Source organism: Balaenoptera ricei, chromosome 2, assembly GCF_028023285.1.
Source record: "Balaenoptera ricei isolate mBalRic1 chromosome 2, mBalRic1.hap2, whole genome shotgun sequence".
NCBI lineage: Eukaryota > Metazoa > Chordata > Mammalia > Artiodactyla > Balaenopteridae > Balaenoptera > Balaenoptera ricei.
In genome coordinates, this window is record NC_082640.1 from 65,226,149 (window position 1) to 65,252,099 (window position 25,951).

General features: G+C 40.9%; 1 protein-coding gene across 1 annotated transcript in view; it reads right to left on the bottom strand.

Annotated features, from left to right (window-relative positions):
* Positions 1 to 25,951, bottom strand: part of THSD4 (thrombospondin type 1 domain containing 4) — a 588,874-nt gene that overhangs the window by 233,672 nt on the left and 329,251 nt on the right. The gene's annotated exons all lie outside the window — the stretch shown is intronic.

Consider the following 25,951-nt stretch of genomic DNA (forward strand, 5'->3'; position numbering starts at 1 on the left):
CCTAGACTCTGCTTAGATTTTGGATCAATTTATTTGCTCTGATCTCTAATTGCCTTTCTTTTTCCTGAAATACTGGGCTTTGAGCTTCCTGCAACTAAGATTTATGTTTTTATTTTCTTGTGTGACTTGTTGCCTTTCCTGAATCCTGTCCTTAGCCCAGCTTCCTGCCTGCCCTCCTGGCTCTGACTCGTGGTCTTGCTTTTATTCCAAGGGTCAAAAGCTGCTTGTACTCTGGCTTGTTTATGTGGCTTCAGGCCCTCGGTTCTGTCCCGGGTCCAGCTTACTTTATTCCCTGCATATCCGGGTGTGCCCATGGTCTGCTAGACTTGGTTCCTCATTCCTTACCCGAGAAATAATATTGTCAGGATGCTCTGTGTGGTTAGAGGTGGATTGCGTTTCCCAGAATAAAATATTTGCATTCGCTTTAGCATTAAAAGTCTTCAACAACTGACTCCTTATCGTCTTTCCCCATCTAGTTTTCGTTGTTTTAAAAATAAATTTTCCAATATGAAAATGTACTTATATTTTTCCCTATTAAATTAAAAGATCAATAGAAAATAATAAGCAGGGATCACAAGAGTTGACAATTCTTTGCTGTTTCAATGACAGATTATTCCTAGATAGAAGAAAGAATCCGGGTTCATGTGATTTTTTGACTCTTCTATATGTTCGTTCATTCATTCATTCATTCATTATTCAGCATTTACAGATCACCTGCTAGATGTGAGTTGCTGTGCTTGTAGCTGAAAATATAAACAAGACTCATACACAAAACCTTACTCTGAGACGCTCACTGAGTGGTGAGGAAAGCCAACAGGTAAAGAACTTTCCATCTACAACATGGCAAGCGTTATAATGCAGGTACAAGGTGCTACAGAAGTTCAGGGGAGAAATGGAATACTTATTCCTGGAGGCCATCAGGACTGACAGTGATGGTGATATTTCACAGAAAAGGTAGTATTCAAGCAGTGCATTGAAGGATAAGTAGAAATATGACAGAAAGACAGGGAAGAGTATCAACAGAAACTTACGTCTCCAAACTTTGAACCTCTCAAGATACTGAAAAACTCAGTTATAGAGATTACATTAGCTAAAAAGAATGTTTTAAAAAGAGAGAGAGAAAGTAAAAGGAAAGAAATAAAGTATCAACTACTTAACCATAAAAAAAAAGAAACGACACCTAGGTAAGTCATGCCCGGATGGCGAATCTCCCACTGAGGTACTATCTGAGTACCTGGAAAGAAATCAAACAAGCAAGCAATAGATGGTCTCAGTCACAGAGTGCCCTGTACTGTGCCTTCCTAACTCTGGCTGGTTTGACGGTTTGACTAACATCAGCCTGACCTCGTGACAACAAAGACCAGGCCCATTGTGCTCACTGTTTCTTCCCGAGAGCTGTGCCTGGCACATGGAAGCACTCAATACTTGGTAAAGAAATAGATGCATGACACCCTGAAGGCAAGGCAGCAGAGGGCAGTGTGGCTCCTGCAGGCAGACCATTCACCCTGCCCGTCAAGGCCTTCCACACCTGGACTTCTATCTTTCCATTTCCAGTCTGTGTCAGCATTTTGATTCTTGCTCTGCATCATTTAAAGCATGACAATTTGAAGGTGATCTTAGGATATTCTGTGCCTGTTTGAGAAAGGACTTTTGGGGAAATTCTTTTGCAATAGGAAATTTTTAAAAAACATTCCCCTAGGATTGGCTCAAGCCACTTTTACTTACAGAGACTGTTTTGAGGGGAAGACGTCCTGCCTAGGAATCTGACCCAAAAAAAGTATAAATATATTCAGCATCTAGTTGGGCATGAAACGGTTGAACACGATCACCCCTGGTTTCAGTCTGTAACTGTGCCACAGAAGTAACTTCCGTTATTTCCGAAGAAACACCAGTGGAACTTGCTCTTTTCTTGCAAACCTGCATTCCCAGGGCAAACCTACCTGTGGCAAGGGCCTACATAAATGTGAATGGACAAGGGCAAAGAGTTGCTGACTATCAGGAAATGCAAATCAAAATCCAATGAGATACCCTCACACACCTGCTAGGATGGCTATAATAAAGAAGACAGATAATAGCAAGTGTTGGCAAGGATGTAGAGAAACTGGAATACTCACACATTGCTGATGGGAATGTTAAATGGTGCACTTGTTTTGGAAAACAGTCTGACAGTTCCACGAAAGGCTAAACATAGAGTTACCATGTGAAACCAGCAATTTCATTCGTGGGTATATACCTAAGGGGAATGAAAACATACATTCACACAAAAACCTACACCCGAATATTCATAGCATCCATGTTCATAATGGCCAAAAAGCAAAAACAACCCAATGGCCATCAACTGGTGAATGGATAAACAAATTGGCACATCCACACAATGGAATATTATTCAGCAACAAAAAGGGATGAAGTACTGACACATGCTACAACATGGATGAACTTTGGAAACATTATGCTAGGTGAAAGAAGCCAGACACAAAAGAGCAGATATTGTATGCTATTTATAGGAACTGTCCAAAGTAGGAAAATCTATAGAGACAGAAAGTAGATGTGTGGTTGCCAGGGGTTGGGGGGTGAGAGTTTGGGGAGAAATGGGGAGTGATTGCTCATGGGTACAGTCTTTCTATTTGGGGTAATGAAAATGTTATGAAATTGGTAGGGGTGATGGTTGCACAGCCTCGTGAATATAGGACAAACTATTGAACTGTACACTTTCAAAATGTGAGTTATATGGTACGTGACTTATATCTCAATCAAGTTGTTAAATATTCAAAAAAGAGCAGGCAAGGTGGAATACAGAAGAGAGGCAAGGACAAAGTTTAACCACAAAGGGAGGGCCAGACTGTCCCAGGATGTGCCATTCTCCAGGTGAAGTGGGGTTCAAAGTAACATCTGAACCACTCCTGCATTTCAGTTCTACTTTTGTTGTATATATGCGGGAGTATATGTACTATTAAGTCACCTCTTGAGAAACTAGAAATCTGTGCTGTTTAATGTGGTAGCCACTAGCCACATGTGGCTATTTAAATTATTCAAAAAGAAACAAAATTGAAAATTCAGTTCCTCAGTTGCACCAGCCCCATTTCAAGTGTTCAGTAGCCACATGTGGTCCATGGTAACAACACAGTGATGACAGATACAGAACATACCCATAATCTCCAAGCGTTCCTATCAGACAGCACTGCTCTGGATGGCTCACCTGACTCCTGGGGGGTCAATCATTTACCACCAATCCTTTTTGCTCTCTTTAAAGCCTAGAGTTAAAAGAACTCTTTCAAGTATTGTTGCAGGTAAGAATCCAGGCCAGGAAGAAAAGCAGAGGCCTGTGAAGGACAGGGTCCAGCGAGGCCTATTCCTATATGGGTGTGTCATTTGTCTCATATGCAGTTGCTCTGCCCTGCGGGGATACTGGATGCTTTTTATTTCTTAAAAAAAAAAAAAAAAAAAAAAATGAAAGAAAGAAGGAAAAGAATTCCAGTATTGTTTTTATAATACTGCTAGAATAATAAACAATTGTTTAATGTTCTGTGCTGTGAGATTAAGCCCCTAGGGGAATAGGAGGGAAGATAAATCAATATTTACCAGTAGTCTTTATCCTATGTTAAATATTAGCTTAAACTTGAAAACCCATGGTTTTTGTTGCTGTCTCTCCTTAAGCCCACATTTCACTAGTCTCCTGTTCTTGTGGAGAAATAATCATTGCAGAAGCAGTGGGAAATATTTGAACCATGTCCATTATATACGTTTTACTGTCGTCTTTAATAGTTACGGTAAACGTAGGGGTCACAGGAAAACCTCAACAGACTGAAATGGCTCAACCCTTGTAACACAGCCACCCATAAATGTCAGTGGGAGTCAACCGGTATTGCTAATAAAGCTGTAAGGTGAGCAAAATTAAGAGTAATTTGCTAGAATTTTGGATAAAACCTTGTGAGCTGAGCTAGGGGTCCTGTATTTCACAGATCTGCATATACCCTCTAGAGACACTGGCAGTTGCTGTTGATCCTATGCAGACATAATCAGGGCGTCCACACCAAAGGAAGACCATGCTGGGCATGTGTTCAACTTGCAGCCACACCCCTGATTTCTTAGCCACTGGGAAAACAGCAAAACTCAGTCTCCAGAGAAGCCAGAAGAAAAGTCTCAGTAGGAAATGTGGAGCCAAAAAACAAGTCATTATATAACATCGGTTAGATGGTCCAAAGAGCAGATTTCCTATCGCATATTAAAGCATGGCCCTCCCTGGGGTCTCCAATAAAGATCCTTTATGAACACTAACTGAATAAAATTCCCGACACCTTCTCCATGGGGGGATGTATATTAAATACCAAACTTTTCTTACCAATGCTACAGCTAAGCTTTGAGAGGTGAAATAACTTGCCTTAAATCATGGCACGCCAGCAGGAGTCCAGGTGCGTTGGCATTTGAACCCGCTATGGAAAACCTCATTATAATTGTACGGAATATGACAAGAAACACAGTCATTATCGAAAGAATTTTGGAAGTTAAGCAGTTATTTAATCAAAGTCACTTAAATGATTTATGGTTGGAAGGATCAAAGAATTAATGTTACAAAATTAAGCAAAAGCCAAAATGAAAGCGGTGGAGGGGGGAATGTTTGGTTTTCCCACGTTTTAACTCTTTTGTGAAAATGAACCCTACAAATGCTTAAATATTTGCAATGTAAGTAAATCTTTTTTCTTTTTCCAGGGAGGAAGAAAAAATGACAATAAAATTCATGTTATTCAACTCAACGAGAAGACCCACGTCTTCAAAAAGTCTCTTAATCCTCCCACCTTTATGTCCAACTTTAGCTAAGAAGGGAAGAGAATCTATTCTTCTTCTTTAAGTCCTTTTAAGCCAAAAGCTGAGAGAAAGAGGCTGGTGTCTCCAACCCCTGCCTTGGACCAATACCAAATGTCCACGAAAATGCCCATTGAGACCAACCTGGTCACCAGGTCCATAAACAGCCCATAACCAGAACAACTCTCTTTCCCTTTCCTCATTGTCTAGCTGCTTCCCATGGTCTGGCATCTCATCCATCTGATTGGCTCCACTGGAAACAGAAGCCATGTTTTTTATTTCTCCTTATCCCCATTCACACTGCTCTCCCCACAGTCTTGATAACAAAACACAGCTAGTCACACCACCAAGCATAATCACACTCAGCCTCTGGGATCAGAGCCTGGCCTGTGAGAAACACCAATGTTTGTTAAGTTTAAATAAAAACAAAAATTTCTGCTTCTATGATGGCCACCTGCAGTAAATGATAAGCTCTCTGATCATCCATTCACAATGCCAAAGGCTCTGTTTGCTGTCTCTATGCATAAGGATTATCCCCAGGCTACCGGTGAGTGGAGTTCCACAGAGAGGCCATAGTCCAAAACAGGAAATGAGGCTGGGCTGCGAAGGAACCTTTTTATGTGACTCTCATGTCTATTCTTAATCCAGGTAGCATTACCCACATCTTCCCACTGTTGCTCCCATATCTTACTCAGGTTTCTACTCACATATCATCTCCGTGCAAAGACCTCCCCTGACCACATAATCTAAAAGAGCCCCACCCACACTATGTCTCTCTAGCCTCTTCTTCCCATTTAACGTTTTTCAGAGCCGTTATCATCACTGACATTCTAGATTTGTGTATCTGTTCATTATCAGTCTTCCCTCTAGAAGAGCAGTCCCCAACCTTTTTGGCACCAGGGACTGGTTTCATGGAAGACAATTTTTCCATGGACTTGGGGGGGTGGGGAGGGGATGGTTTTGGGATGATTCAAACACATTACATTTATTGTGCACTTTATTTCTACTATTATTACATTGTAATATGTAATGAAATAATTATACAACTCACCATAATGCAGAATCAGTGGGAGTCCTGAGCTTGTTTTCACTTGCCACTCACTGATAGGGTTTTGATATGAGTCTGCAAGCAATTGACTTATTATGGTCTCTGTGCAGTCAAACCTCTCTGCTAATGATAATCTGTATTTGCAGCCACTCCCCAGCGCTGGCATCACCGCCTCAGCTCCACCTCAGATCATCAGGCATTAGATTCTCATAAGGAGTGTGCAACCTAGATCCCTCGCATGCGCAGTTCACAGTAGGGTTCGTGCTCCTATGAGAATCTAATGCCACCACTGATCTGACAGGAGGCAGAGCTCAGGCAGTAATGCGAGCGATGGGGAGCGGCTGTAAATACAGATGAAGCTTCGCTCACTCACCTGCCACTCACCTTCTGCTGTGCGGCCCGGTTCCTAACAGGCCACGGATTGCTACCGGTCTGTGGTCTGGGGGTTGGGGACCCCTGCTCCAGAACATTAGCTCCATGAGGGCAGGAACGTCTGTCTTGTTCACTGCTGTATCACCAGTGCACTTATGGAACACATGAATGGATGAACAAATAACTGTCATTCATTGGAAGGCATTTACTAAGCATCTAATCACAATATCTACCAATTACTGAGTGTTTCCTAGATACCAGACGTTGCAGAGAGTACTTTTAGCAAGCTCACTGGGTGTTCTAGCAACATAAGGAATTTGTCAATAGGTGATATTCTGTTTTTAATCAATAAAAAGTCTCTTGCAGCAAACCCTAATATAAACTATGGACTTTGGGTGATAATGACATGTCATTGTAGGTTCATCAGTTGTGACAAATGTACTACTTTGGTAGGGGATGTTGTTAAAGGGGGAGGCCATGCATGTGTAGGGGCAGGGGGATGTGAGAAACCTCTGTTCCTTCCTCTCAATGTTTCTGGGAGCCTAAATCTGCTTTTACAAAAAATAAGTCTTAAAAACAGGTCTTGGGGCTTCCCTGGTGGTGCAGTGGTTGAGAATCCGCCTGCCAATGCAGGGGACACGGGTTCGAGCCCTGGTCTGGGAAGATCCCACATGCCGCGGAGCAACTGGGCCCGTGAGCCACAACTACTGAGCCTGTGCGTCTGGAGCCTGTGCTCTGCAACAAGAGAGGCCGCGATAGTGAGAGGCCCGCGCACTGCGATGAAGTGGCCCCCGCTTGCCGCAACTAGAGAAAGCCCTCGCACAGAAACGAAGACCCAACACAACCAAAAATAAATAAATTAATTAAAAAGAAACATTGGGCCTGTCAAAAAAAAAAAAAAAAAAACAAGTCTCTTGGGGCTTCCCTGGTGGCGCAGTGGTTGAGAATCCACCTGCCAATGCAGGGGACATGGGTTTGAACCCTGGTCCGGGAAGATCCCACATGCCATGGAGCACCTGAGCCCATGCGCTACAACTACTGAGCCTGCGCTCTAGAGCCCGCGAGCCACAACTACTGAGCCCACGTGCCACAACTACTGACGCCTGTGCACCTAGAGCCCATGCTCCGCAACAAGAGAAGCCACCGCAATGAGAAGCCCGCGCACCGCAACGAAGAGTAATCCCCACTCGCTGCAACTAGAGAAAAGCCTGTGCACAGCAACTAAGACCCAATGCAGCCATAAATAAATTAATTAATTAAAAAACCCCCCAAAACCCAAAAAACACAGGTCTCTTGCCCCAGCATAGCAGTGACACATGTCACTAGGGTTACTCATTACCTTTTTTTCACTCCAGTATGGAAAGTTTATAACTTCTGCCAACATGGGTATTAGAATGATTCCTACTGTGTTTATTTCATTTTCAGGAATATCCATAATATTTATGAACTGGAGCCTGCTGGAGAAAAAATTCTTTTTAAAACCAATAAAACACCACAAGAACCATATTTAAGTGCTTTCATTTAATCTAAATAAACCAGTGGTATAGCTTGGTAGATGAACCCTCCAAAGAGGTAACATTTGGTAAGCTTTTCCAGGGAAAGTCACTTCAGACTTAACATCTAAGTAGGATCAGCTATTTTTCTTAATGAAGAATCCATTTGAAGTTCTCAGTTAATTTCATATGAAATGGTTTCTACTGACTAGAGGATTCAATATGGTGTCTGATATGGTGAAAGCAATCAATAAAATATATGGGGTTTGGAATCTGATAGACTCAGGTTTGATTTCTAGCTCTGCCATCATCAGCTGTGTAAAGTTAAGCAAGATGCCTTCCTTCTTGGAGTCTAAATGTCCTTGCTGCTCAACTGTCATCGTTTAACTAACATGTAATTATTGTTTTCTCTGAGGGTTGATTTGACCCCACTTGTAAGTTAATGAGTTAATCTATTGCTGGCAGAAGATATGAGACCCCCTGGGTCAGAGACTAAAGACTTCATTACTCACAGCACAGCAAGCAGCATGGACATCAGTATTTAGATCAGCTACCTTTTTCCCCAAGTCCTTGAGGCCAGTGCAGAGGTGTCCAGATAGATGTTGCACATGTAGTGGGTTTGCACTGCAGCTGAGGAACACTGAGCTTGGGGGATGCACTGCTTTTACAGCCAGCAATAAGCAAGCCTCCTCTTTGTTCTGGAGGTAGATCTTAGCTCATTTCTCAGGGTTGCTTGCCGAAAATACAACTCTGAAAAATGGCTCAGGTAAAAAGCAGTCATGGCCTCATATTCTTGGCATACTCAGGAAGACATGTGAGAGCATGAGAGACCCATAGAGGACTGTGGCCCAAGAGTAACATGATTAGATTATGTCCCACAGTGCCTACAACATGATAGCCAAAGATGCTACCATCTCTCTTAGAAAGCATTCTTTTGTTTATTTATTTATTTTTAACATCTTTATTGGAGTATAATTGCTTTACAATGGTGTGTTAGTTTCTGCTGTATCACAAGGTGAATCAGCTATATGTATACATATATCCCCATATCCCCTCCCTATCCCACCCCTCTAGGTGGTCACAAAGCACCAAGCTGATCTCCCTGTGCCATGTGGCTGCTTCCCACTAGCTCTCTATTTTACATTTGGTAGTGTACATATGTCCATGCCACTCTCTCACTTCGTCCCAGCTTACCCCTCCCACTCCCCGTGTCCTCAAGTCCATTCTCTACATCTGCGTCTTTATTCCTGTCCTGCCCCTAGGTTTTCCAGAACCATTTTTTTTTTTTAGATTCAATATATGTGTTAGCATATGGTATTTGTTTTTCTCTTTCTGACTTACTTCACTTTGTATGACAGACTCTAGGTCCATCCACCTCACTGCAAATAACTCAATTTCGTTTCTTTTTATGGCTGAGTAATATTCCATTGTATATATGTGCCACATATATATACAATGGATCTTCTTTATCCATTCATCTGTTGATGGACACTTAGGTTGCTTCCATGTCCTGGCTATTGTAAATAGTGCTGCAATGAACATTGTGGTACATGACTCTTTTTGAATTATGGTTTTCTCACGGGATATACCCAGTAGTGGAACTGCTGGGTCATATGGTAGTTCTATTTTTAGTTTTTTAAGGAACCTCCATACTGTTCTCCACAGTGGCTGTATCAATTTACATTCCCACCAACAGTGCAAGAGGGTTCCCTTTTCTCCACACCCTCTCCAGCATTTATTGCTTGTAGATTTTTTGATGATGGCCACTCTGACTGGTGTGAGGTGATACCTCATTGTAGTTTTGATTTGCATTTCTCTAATGATTAGTGATGTTGAGCATTCTTTCATGTGTTTGTTGGCAATCTGCATATCTTCTTTGGAGAAATGTCTATTTAGGTCTTCCACCCATTTTTGGATTGGGTTGTTTGTTTTTTGATATTGAGCTGCATGAGCTGCTTGTATATTCTGGAGATTAATCCTTTGTTAGTTGCTTCATTTGCAAATATTTTCTCCCACTCTGAGAGTTGTCTTTTCCTCTTGTTTATGGTTTCCTTTGCTGTGCAAAAGCTTTTAAGTTTCATTAGGTCCCATTTGTTTATTTTTGTTTTTATTTCCATTTCTCTAGGAGGTGGGTCAAAAAGGATCTTGCTGTGATTTATGTCTTAGAGTGTTCTGCCTATGTTTTCCTCTAAGAGTTTTACAGTGTCTAGCCTTACCTTTAGGTCTTTAATACATTTTGAGTTTATTTTTGTGTATGGTGTTAGGGAGTGCTCTAATTTCATTCTTTTACATGTAGCTGTTCAGTTTTCCCAGCACCACTTATTGAACAGGCTGTCTTTTCTCCATTGTTTATTTTTGCCTCCTTTATCAAAGATAAGGTGACCAGATGTGCGTGAGTTTATCTCTGGGCTTTTTATCCTGTTCCCTTGATCTATATTTCTGTTCTTGTGCCAGTACCATACTGTCTTGATTACTGTAGCTTTGTAGTATAGTCTGAAGTCAGGGAGCCTGATTCCTCCAGCTCTGTTTTTCTATCTCAAGATTGCTTTGGCTATTCAGGGTCTTTTGTGTTTCCATACAAATTGTGAAATTTTTTGTTCTAGTTCTATGAAAAATGCCTTTGTTAGTTTGATAGGGATTGCATTGAATCTGTAGATTGCTTTGGGTAGTATAGTCATTTTCACAATGTTGATTTTTCCAATACAAGAACATGGTATATCTCTCCATCTGTTGGTATCATCTTTAATTTCTTTCATCAGTGTCTTACAGTTTTCTGCACACAGAAAACTTTTGTCTCCTTAGGTAGGTTTATTCCTAGGTATTTTATTCTTTTTGTTGCATTGGTAAATGGGAGTGTTTCCTTAATTTCTCTTTCAGATATTTCATCATTAGTGTATAGGAGTGTAGGAGATTTCTGGCATTAATTTTGTATCCTGCTACTTTACCAAGTTCGTTGATTAGCTCTAGTAGTTTTCTGGTAGCATCTTTAGGATTCTCTATGTATAGTATTATGTCAACTGCAAACAGTGACAGTTTTACTTCTTCTTTTCCAATTTGGATTCCTTTTATTTCTTTTTCTTCTCTGACTGCTGCGGCTAATACTTCCAAAACTATGTTGAATAATAGTGGTGAGAATGTGCAACCTTGTCTTGCTCCTGATCTTAGTGGAAATGGTTTCAGTTTTTCACATTGAGAACAATGTTGGCTGTGGGTTTGGCATATATGGTCTTTATTATGTTGAGGTAAGTTCCCTCTATGACTGCTTTTTCTTCCAGGTTGTCCATTTTATCGGCACATAGTTGCTTGTAGTAACCTCTCATGATCCTTTGTATTTCTGCAGTGTCAGTTGTAACTTCTCCTTTTTCATTTCTAATTCTGTTGATTTGAGTCTTCTCCCCTTTTTTCTTGATGAGTCCGGCTAATGGTTTGTCAATTTTGTTTATCTTCTCAAAGAACCAGCTTTCAGTTTTATTGATCTTTGCTATCGTTTCCTTCATTTGTTTTTCATTTATTTCTGCTCTGATCTTTATGATTTCTTTCCTTCTGCTAAATTTGGGGTTATTTTGTTCTTCTTTCTCTAATTGCTTTAGGTGTAAAGTTAGGTTTATTTGAGATTTTTCTTGTTTTTTGCAGTAGGATTGTATTGCTATAAATGTCCCTCTTAGAACTGCTTTTGTTGCGTCCCATAGGTTTTGGGTCGTCGTGTTTTCATTGTCATTTGTTTCTAGGTATTTTTTGATTTCCTCTTTGATTTCTTCAGTGATCTCTTGGTTATTTAGCAGCGTATTGTTTAGCCTCCATGTGTTTGTATTTTTTCCAGTTTTTTTCCTATAACTGATATCTAGTCTCATAGCGCTGTGGTCGGAAAAGAGGCTTGATATGATTTCAATTTTCTTAAATTTCCCAAGGCTTGATTTGTGACCCAAGATATCCTGGAGAATGTTCCATGAGCACTTGAGAAGAAAGTGTATTCTGTTGGTTTTGGATGGAATGTCCTATAAATATCGATAAAGTCCATCTTGTTTAATGTGTCATTTAAAGCTTGTGTTTCCTTATTTATTTTCATTTTGGTTGATCTGTCCATTGGTGAAAGTGGGGTGTTAAAGTCCCATGCTATGATTGTGTTACTGTCAACTTCCCCTTTTCTAGCTGTAAGCATTTGCCTTATGTATTGAGGTGCTCCTATGATGGGTGCATAAATATATACAATTGTTATATCTTCTTCTTGGATTAATCCCTTGATCATTATGTAGTGTCCTTCTTTGTCTCTTGTAATAGTCTTTATTTTAAAGTCTATTTTGCCTGATATGAGAATTGCTACTCCAGCTTTCTTTTGATTTCCACTTGCATGGAATATCTTTTTCCATCCCCTCACTTTCAGTCTGTATGTGTCCCTAGGTCTGAAGTGGGTCTCTTGTAGACAGCATATATACGGGTCTTGTTTTTGTATCCTTTCAGCCAGTCTATGTGTTTTGGTTGGAGCATTTAATCCAGTTACATTTAAGGTAGTTATTGATATGTATGTTCCTATTACCATTTTCTTAATTGTTTTGGGTTTGTTATTGTAGGTCTTTTCCTTCTCTTGTGTTTCCTGCCTAGAGAAGTTCCTTTAGCATTTGTTGTAAAGCTGGTTTGGTGGTGCTGAATTCTCTTAACTTTTGCTTGTCTGTAAAGGTTTAATTTCTCCGTCGAATCTGAATGAGATCCTTGCTGGGTAGAGTAATCTTGGTTGTAGGATTTTCCCTTTCATCACTTTAAATATGTCCTGCCGCTCCCTTCTGGCTTGCAGAGTTTCTGCTGAAAGATCAGCTGTTAACCTTATGGGGATTAGGAAATAACATTCCCTTGTATGTTATTTGTTGTTTTTCCCTTTCTGCTTTTAATATTTTTTCTTTGTATTTAATTTTTGATAGTTTGATTAACATGTGTTTTGGCATGTTTCTCCTTGGATTTATCCTGTATGGGACTCTCTGTGCTTCCTGGACTTGATTGACTAATTCCTTTCCCATATTATGGAAGTTTTCAACTAAAATCTCTTCAAATATTTTCTCAGACCCTTTCTTTTTCTCTTCTTCTGGGACCCCTATAATTCGAATGTTGGTGCATTTAATGTTGTTCCAGAGGTCTCTGAGACTGTCCTCAATTCTTTTCATTCTTTTTTCTTTATTCTGCTCTGTGGTAGTTATTTCCACTATTTTGTCTTCTAGGTCACTTATCTGTTCTTCTGCCTCAGTTATTCTGCTATTGAGTCCTTCTAGAGAATTTTTTATTTCATTTTTTGTGTTGTTCTTCATTGTCTGTTTGCTCTTTAGTTCTTCTAGGTCCTTGTTAAACGTTTCTTGTATTTTCTCCATTCTATTTCCAAGATTTTGGATCATCTTTACTATCATTACTCTGAATTCTTTTTCAGGTAGACTGCCTATTTCCTCTTCATTTGTTTGGTCTGGTGGGTTTTGCAGGGGTCTCCGTTGTTTTTTGTGTCTGCCTCCAGTGGCTAAGGTTGGTTCAGTGGGTTGTGCATGCTCCCTGGTGGAGGGGACTGCTGCCCGTATTCTGGTGGATGAGGCTGCATCTTGTCTTTCTGGTGGGCAGGACCACGTCTGTTGGTGTGTTTTGGGGTGTCTGTGAACTTATTATGATTTTAGGCAGCCTCTCTGCTAATGGGTGGAGTTGTGTTCCTGTCTTGCTAGTTGTTTCGCATGGGGTGTTCAGCACTGGAGCTTGCCGGTTGTTGAGTGGAGCTGGGTCTTAGCGTTGAGACGGAGATCTCTGGGAGAGCTCTCGCTGATTGATGTTGTGTGGGGCTGGGAGGTCTCTGGTGGTCCAATGTCCTGAACGTGGCTCTCTTACTTCGGAGGCTCAGGCCTGACACCCGGCTGGAGCACCAAGACCCTGTAAGCCACACGGCTTTTGGGGAGTCTGAGGTCTTCTGCCAGCATTCAGTAGGTGTTCTGTAGGAGTTGTTCCACATGTAGATGTATTTCTGATGTATTTGTGGGGAGGAAGGTGATTTCCATGTCTTACTCCTCCACCATCTTGAAGGTCCTCCCAAGGCATTCTTTTAAATAAAGTTTCATCCTTTTTTTTTGTATCATCACTCAAAGAATCCTAAAATGTTTGAGCTGGAAGGCATTTTGGAAACCCAACGTTGTGAAATTTTAATAATGACACGTAATTATTTTAATGAATGGAGAAGGGCTTCATATAATGTTAGGGGAAGAAACAGGATCCCAAATTGTATTTATAATCTCTAAAAATACTTTATAAACGCATGACATTTTTCCATGTTTTACAACAATGAAAATGTGTTTTATCACCTCTCTACTCAGAAAAAAATGCAATGTTCTCATTCAGCCCCTTCACTTCACAGATGAGGAACTAAGAAACAGACAGGTTAAATGACCGCCCCCAGATTCCCAGCAGGTCCTCGGCAGAGCTGGAATGCAAGCCCTCTGATTTCCAGTGTTATGTCTTATGCCTTCTCCTCTAGGGATCTGCAAGGGGTAGCAGGGCAAGGTGGGGTATGGAGGGTCTGGCCAAGGTAACCATGACCCTCTGAACTTGGGGGAAGTAGTTCTTTGCATTTTAGTTCACCGGCCCCTTACTACAGTGGACAGGAGGGAGAAGAATTCCCTTAGGAGTGAGCTTCTTATGGTAAGCCACTCATTGTTAATAGTTGGCCACCAACTGCGATGCGGCTTAACCCAGGGCAAAACAAAACCCTGGGACTCCAGTAGGCAGGACTGAGGTTGGGCTTTGGCACAAACTCCTGAAGGGTTGGCTTCGGCCTGAGGTATCTGAATTACTTGTCTAGACAGTTCCCAATTCCCTGGATAATTAAGGGGTCCTCCCGCTCCCTTAGCCATGTTCACAACTCACGTAACACGTCTTTCTCAGTTGTACACTTATCTCTCTCTTCTTCTCCCACTATTATTTTCGAATGACATTATTGCACCATTGTACTTTTTATTTTACTTTTTGGTAGCAATGACTTTGCTCTTCCCTGTTTCAGGAGAAAAGTCCAATACAAGTTATTAGAAGATCTAATTGAGGGCTTCCCTGGTGGCGCAGTGGTTGAGAGTCTGCCTGCCAATGCCGGGCACATGGGTTTGAGCCCTGGTCTGGGAGGATCCCACATGCTGCGGAGCGGCTGGGCCCGTGAGCCACAACTACTGAGCCTGCGCGTCTGGAGCCTGTGCTCCGCAATGGGAGAGGCCGCGGCAGTGAGAGGCCCGCGCACCGCGATTAAGAGTGGCCCCCGCTTGCCAGAACTGGAGAAAGCCCTCACACAGAAACGAAGACCCAACATAGCCAAAAATAAATAAATAAATAAATTTATAAAAAAAAAAAAAAAAAAAAAAAAAGAACCATCCGCTTAGTCCTCACCTGCCTCCGTTTATAAAAAAAAAAAAAAAAAAAAAAAAAAAAGAAGATCTAATTGAGGTATTGGTCAATTTGCTTAGTTGAATTAGAGTGGGCCCCTTGGAGCATCATGGGGTTTATCCCTAAATGTCTTGCAGTATAATTCTGGCCCTGCTTCCATGGGGAGTGTATTTGGGGAGGGCATCTGGCTTTCTGACACCTGTTACAGACAACTTGAGTTAACATTCCAACTCTGAGTCTAGGCTTTTCTGCAGGCATGAGGGATGTGGAGACCAAACATTTGGTCTTTGTCTTCATGGAGTTTGGGGTCTAGAGGGAATGGAGTTTGCAGTGGCAATACATTGAGGTAACTGCTAGGAACTATGTGACTCCGCCCCTCTTCTCCTCAGCCCCCACCTTTCAAACTTTGGGACAATGGAAGGAGCAGTGTCCCCAGCTAAGAACATATCAAAGGGAAAAGATCTGAGTGTGGTTGAAAGAAAAACCACAGATGAGTATAGGCCTTTCCATATGGACCCCTGAAAAACCTTGTGTTCTGCAAAATAGTGCCCTAAAAATGTAGCGTTTTTGGGAAAACTAAGGGCCAACCATTTAAAACCTGTGCAACTTTGTAACCAGAAGCCAGGCAATAGCAATAATTGGTTTCTGGGATATAATTTAACACCCCAAGCAGGAAGTTTAGAGTTCTGGAGTCGACCTCAGGGAATATTAAAAATGTACAAAGACAAAAGAGTGGCAGCACTGGCTTGCAGGTGCTGAGCCACAGGGTAGTCATTAAAGGCACAGCAGGAAGCACAACTAACTGCAGCCCTACAGCCCCAAAAGGCAGGAGGTGTGCTTCTTCTGGAGGCCGGAGCCCTCGGTATACACTCATTTTTTTTTTTTTTTTAACTTTTTGGCCACGCCATGCAGCATGTGGGATCTTAGTTCCCCGACCAGGGATCGAACCCACACCCCCTGCATTGGACGCGCAGAGTTTTAACCACGGGACCGCCAGGGAAGTTCCTGCACTCATTTTTTTTTTTTTTTTAACATCTTTATTGGAGTGTAATTGCTTTACAATGGTGTGTTAGTTTCTGCTTTATAACAAAGTGAATCAGCTATAGATATACATATATCCCCATATCTCCTCCCTCTTGCATCTCCCTCCCACCCTCCCTATCCCACCCCTCTAGGTGGTCACAAAGCACCAAGCTGATCTCCCTGACTGCACTCATTTTTAATTTGCTTAAGATACATCTGTAAAGGCTCTAGTCTATGCAGCACCCTACTGAGGTATTGTTTTGTTTTGCTTTGTTTTGTTGTCCTGTTGAAGCTGTTGAAGTTTGTAATTCTACTTCTGTTATTCGACCTTAGAAAATCACAGATGAATCAACTTAACTTACATGGTATATTGGTAGCATTCCTCCTTTTACCAGGCATTTGTGAACTAAGCAACGTGACATGAACACAAGTTAGAACAGAACAGCACCTGACAGATGAGCCTAGAACACAAACCGTATAAAGCTGGCAGAAAAGTCCAGCCATGGCAGAGGCCTTGGGCCAGTTCAGGCTGAGAAAGACAACTTGCTCTTCAAGCAACCATAAGTGATGGAATTGAAAAAACTAAAAAATAATGGGGCTTGTGGGATATAGTAGGATCTTTGTTTCCTATATGCAACCTGAAGGTTTAATGTGTTACATAGTTTTGTGTGGATTACACGGATTTTCATAACCTTGTGTTGACATTCTTATTTGGGACCGAATGCCCGGTGTGTGGCACTTGTGCTGGATGGGATGAAAGGCTGGACAAGGCAGGTCACTTGCATACAACCTGGGCTTGGTTGGCAAGGGAGTATACAAAGTAGAGCCAACCTATGGAGACAAATTTACTGTCTCTACCATGTTCATGGGTTGCTCCTCTTGCAAGCACATGGGGAAGTGAGAGTGAGAGCATCAACAATACAGTACTTAACCTGGGCAGGGGGTAGGAGAGAGGTGCTAAGACAGGTCACTCATCCTGATGTGTGATACACTTTCCTAAATGACATGGTGCATAGCCTGGGCTACAGAAGGAAAAAGCAAAACCAAAACCCTGCCTGCGAAAGAGATTTCACTCCTAAACTCGAAACCAGCAAACATGCAAATGAGAGGTAAGGAATAAAATGGGCATATACTAACTAGACTACAAGTCCCTGGGGGCAGGGACCAACTCCTGACACTGTGTCTGAACAGAGACTATGCACAATAAATTGCTGAGTGAAAGAAAACATTTAATATGACATCGTGGGCATGAGCCACATTTAGAAAACATGTTCATGCATTTTTTTCCTCAAAAATAAACAAACAAACAAAAACCATTTACCAAGCTAAATTTTCTAAAAAGGATTTAAAATTCCTTTGTTGTTTGCCTCTCAAAACAAAATGACTCTGTTTATACAAAGAAAACAGGCCCAAACTTAAGCCTTTGGTACAGTCCTCCTCAGACCCCTTCGTTAAGCTCAAGCTGATAGCTACTATCACTTAAGGGTTGCCCAAAGGTTCTTGCACTCCCCAAATTGCAGTATTTTCCTTTTGTAAGATCAGATAACTATATTATTTTGCTTTTCATTAAAATTTGCCTTACCTATTTGAAACATATTTTTTTGTCTATGTTTTGGTCCCTACAAACCCGAACGACTTAAATTTCCTCTACTTCTGCGAAATTTTAAAAATATTTATTTATTTATTTATTTTGGCTGCACCGGGTCTTAGTTGCAGCATGCGGACTTCTTAGTTGTGGCATGCATGTGGGATCTAGTTCCCTGACCAGAGATCGAACCAGGGCCCCCTGCATCAGGAGCTCAGAGTCTTAGCCACTGGACCACCAAGGAAGTCCTGCAAAATTTTAAAGTTGGTAACTTTTGATTTTTTTAAATTTTGCTTTTGATCACTATTCCATTTTGCATTTGTTATTTTCACCACAAATTTTGCTCTTGTTTGATTTGGCTGTCTACTTTTGGCTGCCATCTTTCTCCTGTCTTGTTCTTTGTTTATATCTCATTTTGCATTTCAGTGCTTTCATCTCCTTCCTCAAGCCCTAAGAACGTCTTTAAGTGCATGTCTGTTTCATTCACTCTCTTTGATAATGTTTAAACAGATACTCAACAAACATCCGTAAAGGGAGAGTTCATTGCTGCTAAAGCAAAAGAGAGTATGTGTGGGAACAGGGTCTCAGTTATGGTACAAAGGAACAGGGTTCTGAGGATGTCTGAAAGGAGACTCCAAGCTACTTAATGTGAGCCTGGAAGGGTGGGAGGTTGGCCATAGGATGGGACCATGTTGGGGTAAAGGCAAGAACTGTGGTCCAAAAATTAATCAAGATTAATATCCCTAGTGATGTCATGTGCCCCCTGATATGACATGTCCAGAAGGGCACTTCACCTTTGTGGTAGTCACCTTGTGGACTACTGGGGTATTCCCAAACCCGTAACCCCAGTCTAACCATGAGAAAACCTCAGACAAACCCATTTTTGAGGGATGTTCTACAACATACCTGACCACACATCTCAAAACTGTCAAAAAATGTCAAGCACATGAAAACCAGAAAAGACTGAGAAATTGTCACAGACCAAAGGAGACTAAGGAGATGTGATGATCTAACATGATGTGGGATCCTGGCTTGGACTCTGGAACAGAAGGACGATAATGGAAAAACTGGTGATCTGAATAGAGTCTAGAGTTTAGTTAATAGCGATGTCCCAGTGGGCAGGGACCAACTCCTGACACTGTGTCTGAACAGTGCTGGCTTCTTAGTTTTGACAAATGTACCTTGGTAATTTATCATGTTAACATTAGGCAAAAATGAAACTAGCTAAAGCAGTACACAGGAATTCTCCGAACTATCATTGCAATTTTTGGGTAAATCTGAAATTATTCCAAAATAAAAACTTTATTTAAAAAAATTAATCCAAACAATATGTTATTCTCAAATTCCTTGTAGTTGGGGCTTTAGCCACTGGCTCCATTTTGTATCTTTTCTTTTTTCCACCTTCTATAATTATTTGCATACTTTGTGAGAGGAATATGTGGCTTTAGTTTTTAATGTTTCTAAAATTGTTTCTTCTGAAGTCATCTGACTTAATTAAGAAGTCCTTTAATCTTTCATCAGTTCTTCTGTGTAAATCAACAGAGGTGACCATCCTCACCTTTAACTGTCTCAGCTTCCATAACCTTGCATGCATATATTCATTCATTCCCTTGTGCATTCATTCAACACACATATATTGAAGGTCCTATAATAAGCCAGGCTCTGAGCTACCCCTCAAGATTCCCTGTTGACTTGGAGTCCCAGCCCTCAAGTCATCAAGATAAAGAAAGATGAAATTCTTCATTACTTGCTCAGAACAAGGCCATGTCCCAGGGGCCTTGCTGAATCTGAAAGGTATGATTTGCCCTGCTATTTGAAAAGCCTTAATTTTCCACCATTCTTTTCCACCTCTCTCCTCCCACCATGCTATATACCCTCTAAAATCATAATTTACTGAGTAACTGGGTTCCAAAGGCTGTCTGCATAATAAGTGCCAGTATGAACTGGTTCTTCATGGTCACTTGAGTTAGAAAATTACAGTACAGACAATGGTTCCATTTTCCTGTTTTGTGCATGATTTTCAGCTATTGAAAAAGATGGGAGGGTTGGCTCCAGGAGTGAAATTGGTGCTTCTTTTGGCTTTACTGTGCTGACTGTCCATCAAAACTCTCAATTCAGGGCTCAAGAGCAAATAAATTAGGCCACGACCCTGGAGGGTGACACTCTGGTGGCGGGGGCGCGGGGAGTTGGGAGGTCAGCAGAGAGGTGTTGCCCAGACCCCCTTTGCTGCAGCAGCTCCTAGAGTGTATGGGTCCCAGCCAAGCTGGGGGTTTGCCTTGTTTTGTTTTCACTTATGGACCAGACAAGCTCCTAATGGGTGGGTTTAGGATCCCCAGATAGAACAGCTCCATGGAAAGGCCAGGTTCAAGGATGAGGTTTCATGTGAAAAGACAGAAGCCGGGCCCTCCATAAACCTGGTGTGGTCACACCAACGCTGTAACAGTGGATCCTACAAGAGAACTGGTTCTGGGGCTCTGTTTTGCCTGATTTTCAGTAACACTTGAAAAGAAAGACAAATATGATATCGCTTATATGTGGAATCTAAAAAAATGGTACAAAGGAACTTATCTACAAAACAGAAATAGAGTCACAGATGTAGAAAACCAACTTATGGTTACCAGGGAGGAAAGGAGGTGGGGAGGGATAAATTGGAAGATTGGGATTGACATATACACAGTACTATATATAAAATAGATAACTAATAAGGACCTGCTGTATAGCACAGGGAACTCTACTCAATACTCTGTAATGGCCTGTATGGGAAAAGAATCTGAAAAAGAGTGGATATATGAATATGTATAACTGATTCACTTTGCTGTACACCTGAAACTAACATAACCTTGTAAATCAACTATACTCCAATAAAAACTAGAAAAAAAGAAAAAGAAAAGCACCCTTATTGGAAGGCTCTCCCCTAGCAGCTTGGGTGGGGTTTTGTTTACATCTCCTATAGTATTCGGTACCCTGCGCTATTCTTACACTATATCAGTTCACTTATATATACTATACATGTTAGTATATATACTGTGTATATGTGTGTGTGTGTGTGTGTGTATATATATATATATATATATATTATATACTATATATCTATACCCATATGGATATATGTGGATATACAGTATATACTATACAAGTTCAACAGTATGTAAGTACACTTGACTGCAAATTCCCTGAGTCAGATGACAGCCTCTGATGTGGCACTTGGCACACATGAGGACTGAAGCAACCGCATGTGTAGGGTCAGTAGTGAGGATCCAATATTTGACCATATGCCAGAAAGACCTCATTTAAATGATTTGTTTTCTTTCTCCAACTCTCACTTACAACGTTTTCTAGCCTTTTTCTATCTAAAGATGGACAGGAGCCTGAAATTATCTTCTGTAGAACCTCTTGCCTCTATTCAATATATAATATATAACATATGATGATCCAATCTATTATTTTCCAAGTCAACTGTTTCAACTCTTCTTACATTTTACCTTCCATTGCTTTAATCATAGTTGAACTCCTTTGAGTGTCATTTCTCTAACTTGTGAAGCATAAAACTTGATACATTATTGTTGTACACAGTTAATGTTAAGTTGGAAGATTTTTAATAGATTCTATAATTGTTCAAACATCCTTTGTGCTTGCTTTTGGATAAGATATTGTGTTCCTGTTCATCTGTGATCCATGGTGACCTCTAAATTGTTTTCCACAGAAGTTCACAAAGAAGCATATCCCATTGTTTTCATTCATTTCCCCACCCTAATTTTGCTGAACTTTTGTACTCCTAGTTAATTTCAATAGCCCATAAAAAGTGTTGAGATGTATTTTTCAATGCTTTCTGGACTGGCCCTATATTATATACAAGCAGTTCTAAACATCTGTAATATCTAAATGTACCAGCTTGCCCTGATTATGTGCCATTCCTTTCAGTAGCTATATCAACTCTAAGGATCATGCTATTTATCCCTGTACAATGGGGCTCTAGTTAAGGTCCAGTTCCCACAAATGTTCTGGAATTTTGTGAAAATAGTTCTCTATGAGATCGGTATTGTGGATTAGAGTCCTACTTTATTTCTAAAATCAATCAATGTCAAAGCCCTCATTCTCAGCTTTATATTTAAACATGTTCCACATTCCTGGGCAGATCTTAAGCATAGTTAAATAGGTGTGTTCTCTGCGTGATTTGCTCTCTCTTTGGTGGCAGAAATTATGTAACATGTACTAAACAGAGGAGGCAGAGATAGGAAAGGGAAGGCACAAGATAACTCAATGACACCAAAACGAAAATGGTCCTGGAGTTTCACAAGGGTGTCAGAATGGAAAGAGTTATTTGCATCTTTAAATTCATATCTGCCTTCAACTGTTAGCTGTTCAAAAGAGACTCACAAGGTTACTGAATTAAGCCAGAGCACACTGGATTATTCCATCAGTTCAGCCATTAAATTCCCTTGCCATAATGAAATACACTTGCCAAAGGATGGCTAATACTGATCTTGGCATTACCTAGCCCTGGTATGAAGGCGGTCAACAGCTCACATTGGCAGAGTTGTAAAACACCATCATGGAGAGGAAGAGAGACAAAGCGAGGGGAGAAATGGAGAAGAGACTGAAGATGAGAATGAGAATAAACAAAACACAGGTTTGGAAGTCAGACAAGTCCACTCTGGGCAAACCCAGACTCTGCCATGGACTCATTGCATGAACCTTTAATAACCGAAGTTATTAAATGTGAGTCTCAGTTTCTTTCTTTGCAAAATAAGGAGACCAACACTTACCTCATGAGTTTGTACTAAGAATAATCATATGTAGAAAGCGTTTGATAGAGTGAAAGTGCCAAATATGTGTTAATTGCTTTCTTTCATTCTTCCTACCTCCTCCAAAAGAAAAAAGAAAGAAAGAAAAACCCCTAGCTTTGGTGATATTTTCATACCCTTTCATCATCAACAACAATCTTATTATTATACATAAAGAATTGTGCTAAGCCTCTAAGATATATAAGCCTGGCTTTGAAGTTGCTTAGAGCATAAATGTAAGGAAAACATAGTACATGGTATCTTACGTGACATAGTATCAGGGACAATATGTGCTTTGAAAACTTGGTGCTGGAGAGACCACTGCTCCGTGGGTAGTCAAAGCAAAGGACAGGCTTCCTCCTGGGCCTTGAGGGAAGGATCAGACTCAGTAAAGAGACACACATTCTCGGTAGAGAAGATAGTGTGAAGCGAAACTGCAAAGAGGGAACAGCAACTCTGAGTACCAGGAAGGGGACCAATTAGACCAAGGTGAACGGTTTATGTCTGAAAATAATGAAAGACAGGGTGGGACAAGTAGGATGTGCTTGATCAATGCCAAGCTACAGCGCTTCATCTGGCATCAACTCAATACTAATAGATGTTCTTGAGCTTGGTGATTAGATGACCTAAGTCGTGTCATCAGAAGATGAATCCGGCTGCTCTGTACAGGATCAATGGAAAAGGTAGAAACAGAGGCAGAGGGGGTAGATATGGTGGCTACTTCAACATCTAGGAAACCAGCAGTGAAGCCTGGACTGGGGAGGTGGTCATGGCAGTGAGACGAAGGAATGATTCTACAGAAACCCTAAGGCTGAGGGACGTTAGGAGAGGCAGCCATGGGATTAAAAAAAAAAGAGAACGAAAAACAATAAAATACTTTGCCCCAACTCTTATGTATCAGTAAGGTATTAATAACAAGCACAACTGGGGTGAAAAAATTTTAAATATTCTAAAATACATTTAAGGTACTTGCACACAGCAGGAAGGTTTTGTGGGTATCAACTTGCAATGGCCCCTAAAATGTTAGCGTTTTAATTAGATGAGAAATAATCAGCTTTCTCAAGAAGAATGAGTAGTTTCCCCCATAAAGCATGATAAATGACGATATTATATGGATTATTTCCATGGATTCTTTCTGATTAGACAGTGTTACAAAACTTAATATTATTTTGTGTAACATAATCCAACAGCAGGGTTTCTATTAGTTAAAAGTTACTCAATCATTAAATTCAAGTGTTAGATTTCTATCACCAGCTCATGTTGGCTTCATGCCACCCCCAGTTAGGACAAGTGCCTAAATCATTAGAAGAATCAACCTACATTCGACTCTTCTCTTGCAAAGAATTCAGTTTCCTTTAAATATAATTTTAACCAAAACATGTTTAATTCCTCCGTTTGAAAATTCCACTGGCATGTACCAGACATTCTATCCACCAAGTGCATTGCGTTGATGATCCTGAAGCAATATTCTACTTTTCAGGGCACTGAAACCAATTTTTTTTTTTATTAGACCATGGCATTAAAAGCCCATTCTGCCTATTCAACAAAGAGAAATCTTTACAGTTCCATAGTTATATTCAAAGATGGACAACCGTATGTTGATTAACAGAGAAAAAACAATTGCAAAGACTGCAGTAACCTGGGGACCTTATAACCCAGTGAGGATTGCTTGGCAAGTAATGCTTTTCCCCAGAGAATTTCAGTCTTAAAGAGATTAAACTTTATGTCTGTAGACAAGACCCCTTGAACAAGGACACAATGTAGTAAGCACTATACGATGAATTTAATTAAATGTATTTTTTATATATTTCTTATATGCATATATATTATCTCATGCACATATATACCTTCATACACATGGCCATACTCCCTTTCTCTTCTCCTTATTAACAGAGCATTTTGAAAAATATTCAAATTTGTGTAATTACATCTTTACTGCAGAAAGATCTACTTTGGGGTACAACAACTTCAGAATCTGTAAAACATCCTTCCTTTTGCAAAATACTCTTTGGGGGCTAGAGAGCAACAGCAGTACTGGCATTCTCATTTCTTGGATGGAAAAGTCTAGAACATGCCCAGTGTTCATGTATTTCCTTCTCCGTTCGGTAACCAATTCATCACTTTGCTCAGGGCACAAAGCTTCTAGAAAATGCTCCCAGAGTGGTTTCTCTCATTTTCAGCTGCTGCCACCCCAAGAGGAAAGGGGGCAGGGGCTGTGCCACAGTCTTCTCCTTTCTCTAGTACTGCTTGTGGCAGAGACGCTGAGTCACTTACTCATTCTCTCATTTTTCCTTAGGACAGACCCTGGTTTTAGTGCATGCATCAGGGAGCCCAACTAAATGATTATAGTTTCTACCCTCTCTTGTTGCCAGGGGTGTACAATGAGATGTCAGTGGAAGTTGTAGGGCAGTTTCTGGGAAAGTTCCCTAACAGGGGAACAAGCAGTAGTACTTTTTATCTTTCTTTCCTTCCTTCATCTTGTTGCCTGGAATGCGTTTCTGTTGACAGGAGCTCCTGCAGCCCCTTGGACCCTGAGGCAACCTGGATGAAAGCTGCATACTGAGGGGACAGAACAAAACAGCAGAGGAATTTAGGATCCTCACTGCCTGCATACAGACTTCTTTCAAGTGAAAGAAAAAGAAAACCCCCTTTGGGACTCTACCATGGTTATTTTGAGTCTTCTGTTCGTGCAGCAGATTCTAATCTTAATTAATGTAATGCTTCAAACCAACAGCTTTCTATTGTACACTAAGTCAATTTTAATATCAAAAACTTATCTTTTCTATACCATGAGGTAACATTAGGATGCAAAAGCTGTAGTTCATGTAAGTTACAGATGGGTCTCACTAACATCGTTAAATGATCTCAGTTCAGCTTAATCAAGGAATAGATTCATGCAGGACAAGTGAGGTTCCAAACTGATCTGTAACTTAAGAAACCAAAGGATGGTGGTACTTAGCTGTGATCCACCATTCCCTCCAAGAAAGAAGCCTCTGCTCCAAGGCGGGCCAGCACCTGAGTTGGTGCTTTACTGCGTAGAAAGTAATGAGTGTGAGCCTCAGCTGACTGTCCTGAGACAAACGGAGGAGGCCCTGAATGCTTCCAAAGCCTGAAGCTGTAATCAGCCCCTCTAGTGACTCTACCATGGGCTTAAACGAGATGCACGCTCTTTTCCTGACGTGAAGCCTCATGGAGAAGCTAAAAATAAGATGGACTGGGTGCCTGGGAGTGTCCCTGGGGGGCAGTGAGATGTGTCTGTGAGATATAGCTTTAGACTTCCTCCTTTACAGCCCACATGGGAAGTTTCTAAACCCAAATCCTTTTCATTACAACGATAATAATATTGACCTTCATTTTAATCCTTCCCAACCTCTGCAGTCTGCAGTTTTCTGGACCCAGCAGCTTGGGCATGTCCTGTTTGATTTGTTGGGTGTCAGATCTCCTGAGCAAAGAAAAAAATGAT